At 42.3% G+C, this 4,773-nt stretch overlaps 1 pseudogene; it reads left to right on the top strand.

Moving 5' to 3' along the window:
• The first annotated feature begins 951 nt into the window (after positions 1-951).
• On the top strand, positions 952-1,069 carry LOC124546203 (annotated as a pseudogene).
• Positions 1,070-4,773: the final 3,704 nt, after the last annotated feature.

Below are 4,773 nucleotides of genomic sequence, written 5' to 3'. Positions count from 1 at the left end.
AGGATTCGAACCTGCGACCGTAGCGGTCTTGCGGTTCCAGACTGCAGGGCCTAGAACCGCACGGCCAGCCACTTCGGCCGGCTCCTCTCCTTTGAAAACCTCTTTCATCTCAGAGTAACACTTGTTAACGTACGTCCTCAGGTATCTGCCGTAAGTATCCCAATGTGTGACTTCGTCTACAGTTATTACCCTTTACATATCCCTCCAAAACAATGAAAATCATTTTCTGATGTCTTACAGATGTCCTATCATACTGTCCCTTTCGATTTGTAATTCTTCTTTACTTTCACTGAAGACACCTGCGCCATCAGCGAATGTTAAAACTGATATCCTTTCACCTTGAATTTTAATCTCATTCTTGAACCTTTCTTTTATTTGCGTCATTGCTTATTCGAAGCACAGATGGAATAGGAGTGACGAAATACTACATCCCTACTTATACCTTTCTTAGTCTGTGCATTTCGTTCTTCGCCTTCAACTCTCATTGTTCCCTCTTACTCCTCATTTCCTGTAGCTTATCTACATTTTTCTCAGGATTTCTAACATCTTTTACCATTCTGCATTGTCGAACTCTCTTTATCGGTAGAGAAATTGAACGTTTCTTCATTTTTCTCCAGTCGTGCTTCCGTTATCAACCGCAACGTCAAAACTGCCTCCCTGGTGCCTTTACCTTTCTTAAATCGAAACTGATCGTCTTCTAGCACATCCTCAATTTTCTTTTCCTTTTTCCTGTACACTGATCTTGTCAGCGACTTGGACGAATGAACTGTTAAGCTGATTGCACGATAATTCTCACACTTGTCGGCTCTTGCAATTTTGGAAATTGTGTAGCTGAAGTTTTTCCGAAAGTCTGGTGGTATATCGGCAGTCTCATACGTTCAACACTCCGGCGTGCACAATCTTTTTGTTGCCATTTCCCCCAATGATTTTAGAAATTCCTATGGACTATTAGGCAACGGCCTTGCCGCAGTGGATACACCGGTTCCCGTGAAATCACCGAAGTTAAGCGCTGTCGGGCGTGGTAGGCACTTGGATGGGTGACCATCCAGGCCGCCATGCGCTGTTGCCATTTTTCGGGGTGCACTCAGCCTAGTGATGCCAATTGAGGAGCTAATCGACCGAATAGTAGCGGCTTCGGTCAAGAATACCATCTTACGACCGGGAGATCGGTGTGCTGACTCCACGCCCCTCCTATCCGCTTCCTCCACTGAGGATGGCCCGCCAGTCGTATGGTCCCGGTAGGCTACTCGTGACCTGAAGACAGAGTGCTATGGAATGTTATCTGTCCCTTCTGCCTTATTTGTCTTTGAGTTTTCCTAAGCTCTTATTCAAATTCTGACTAGTACTGGATCCCCTATCTCCTCCCCATGGACTCCTGTTTCATCTTCTATCAAGTCATCAGACATGTCTTACACCCCCTCACCCTCACATACACACACACACACACACAGAAGCCTTCAATGTACTCTTTCCGGCTATCCGCTCTCTCCACTGCATTTAACTGTGGAATTCCTGTTGCCCTTGTGACGTTACGTCCAAATAACACCAGTGCTGCCACGGGAGGGGCAAGGGGGGGGGGGGGGGGGGGGGAGGGCTATGGGGGCTATAGTCCCTCCAATGAGGTATCATATTACACTGGATAAAGTGATCCCAGAAATCAGCGAATATTTTACTTCAACAGATTCAATCATTTTTCTTATAATTGTGTAGCAATATAAGTTGCAATGTATTTGAAACACATTTTAACAAAAGAATAAGAGAGGCAAATAGCTTACTGACTAAACCAACAAATATCATTTAAATTAAAATGGGTATCTTATTATTTATTAATATACATTGGATACATATTAATGTACGATTACCACTTACAATACGCAAGAAAGCTAAATATGCCGGGTATGCCTACCAACACTTAAATTGCTGACCCACGACAAAAACTTCGAAATCGCCAAACACCTGACGGACACACATATACTGTAGACACGTTTTTACCCTGAACTCCCAGTTACCAAAAACTACTCTACGCAACACCAAATTTTACCAATTCGTCGGTGGAGGACCCCAACTCTCCTTTTGTTAAGCGATATTCCATTTCCCCAAATCCCCTCCCCCCCCCCCCCCCCTCCGACATTAGCCACGCCATGACCGACTTCTAGAACCGCCCCTGTGTGCTACAACCAGACGTATAGCATCATTACCGCTTTGTTATCGCGTCGAAGTGGAAAACACAAACCACATATTTTATGGGTGTATCAGCCCGTGAAAACTCACTTCAAAGTTGCTAAGTAATGTTGCCAGTAAGGAATATTAATTACCAACCTCTGTTGCAACGTTGTTACAAACCACACCACTTTTCAGTGTGTAACGAACTTTACTCATTTCTACCGGGAACGAAGAGAGACACATGAGACAACTCATGTAAACTAAATAACTTTGTGTACATCAATATATTGTTGTTGTTTTTATTTTAAGTCATTATCTTCAGTGCTTGTTTTATCACTTTGGCTTTGTTACCTATGCCAGATGTATGTAATTGTGATTAATTTAGGTGTATGGCTGCATGGGGTCTACTCAAAGACTAACAGATAGTAAATAAGTGAGGTGAAGTTGGTAACAGCGTACTCGTCAGTCTTCCTCGGATGCTTGTTGTCGTCACATTTTGTCTCCCGCTACAACTGTAGCTCTCGCAGTCAGAAATTTATTTTGAACATATATATTGATATATAATCTCTTCCACAGCGTAGTTTGGGTTTCAAGTTACTAAGTAGGTCATAAATAATAAATTGAATTTGATCAGGAAAATATGAACTAATGTCACCAAATAGGTCATAATTAATAAACTCATCGTGAGCTAGAAAGTATCGTTGCGTTACTGCGATCATTGTGCTGGTTACACGAGTTAGTTGCCTCTGCTTGTCGCAGATATCCCCTCCACTGCCCTTGTGCAGACCAGCTCCAAATTCACTGCTCAACAATACATTTCATAATGACGAGGAAGGTGTCAATTTAATAGAAATTTCCTTCCCATGATAAACTTTTTTATTTTTATGTTTTTTTTCTCTTACGATTATTACTTCACATTAAAATGTCAGCTATTAAGTAGAAGTAGTTGTCATTCAGAAATTATTTTAATTTGTTTTTAAGTGCTGATTGAATATCTGTTTGGTAAATGACCAAAGTCAGATTTAACCCAGAATTATGAAAATCATCATTTCTTCAAGTGTTGTAGCTATGGTCATTGCTATTATTTTAGAACTGAGATGAGTTGGGAAACGTGCGCTGTATCATTTGAGGAACACACAGGCGACCAAGTGTGCAGATACTTAACTCCACTTCACTGCTACTAGCGCCAACGTCATCATAACGTGCCTGTGCGTAGCATACAAAGTATTGCGCCACGATCTAAGGATGAAATCAGAAATTAGAGTAGCTTTCCCAGACTTCGTCAATACATGCTTCAGTCTAGTAACTTTTAGACGGTAAAAACTCAGAGTGATCAGAAGAATATGTTTTCTAAGTACATGGTTTAAATTAAAAAACATGTGGCTCTAAGTAATAAAGCTAGAAAGCCAAAAACATTTCAAGATGTGTAAATGTATGCCACAATCAGCTGTTACAAGCTTCAGCTTGATCGAGCAATATATTGGTCAAAATCGGCGTTTTTACGAAAAATTTAAGGCGCTAAATATTAGACTCAGAAACACGAAAATTCGTTGAAGCTTCAGTTCGATATAAAACCATTAACTATTTAACCCCATTAAGCTACCTCTAATAGTTTTCAAGTAATTTGCTGAAAACTAAATTTTTAACAAAAACCTCCTTGCCGGCCGTTGTAGCCGAGCGGTTCTAGGCCCTTCAGTCCGGAACCGCGCTGCTGCTGCGCTCGCAGGTTCGAATCCTCCCTCGGGCATGGATGTGTGTGATATCCTTGGGTTAGTTAGGCTTAAGTAGTTCTAAGTGTAGGGGACTGATGACCTCAGATTTTAAGTCCCATAGTGCTTAAAGCCATTTTGAAAAACCTCCTTATTTGTAATAATGTGTGTCTGAGAAAGTGGCAGTACCTACCTGTGCATAGGAGCCACGGTTCGCGTGGCTCCCCCCGTCAAAGGTTCGAGTCCTCCCTCGAGAATGGGTGTGTGTTATCCTTAGCTTAAGTTAGTTTAAGTTAGATTAAGCCTAGGGACCGATGACCGGAGCAGTTTGGTCCCATAGGACCCAGTTAGGAAATGCAATCCGAAAACAAAGGAAGTAGGATAAAGTACGCTTGTTCGCCCACTGCTTGAATACTGCTCAGCAGTGTGGGATCCGTACCTGATAGGGTTGATAGAAGAGATAGTGAAGATCCAATGGAGAGCAGCGCGCTCCGTTACAGGACCATTTAGTAATCGCGAAAGCGTTACGGAGATGATTGACAAACTCCAGTGGAAGACTGGACGAGAAAGACAGGCCGCGGCACGTACGTCACTAAGGTAGGCCTGAGCTCGCTCGCTCGACTCAGCAGACAAAATGCGTTTCTACACCTGTTAACTCGCAAGTGCGTACATACGTACAAACGAGAATTTCATCTTCTTATGGAGTCCTCTGTTATGGAGTCTTACTGCTTTTAGTCCCTCAATGATAGGAAGTCCATATGCCTGCTAATATTTTTGGTTACGGCTGTACTCGGGTACAACAAAATTAAAATCATGCCAGAATGATTATCGGTTGCTTAAGACACCACATCTTGTATGAAATGAGGACTGTTACGCAGAGAGTAAACGTTATCAACAAGCC

This window comes from Schistocerca americana, chromosome 8 (assembly GCF_021461395.2).
Source record: "Schistocerca americana isolate TAMUIC-IGC-003095 chromosome 8, iqSchAmer2.1, whole genome shotgun sequence".
In the NCBI taxonomy this organism is placed as follows: Eukaryota; Metazoa; Arthropoda; class Insecta; order Orthoptera; family Acrididae; genus Schistocerca; species Schistocerca americana.
Note: the sequence above shows the minus strand (reverse complement) of the source record. Positions and strands in the feature narration are given on the sequence as shown.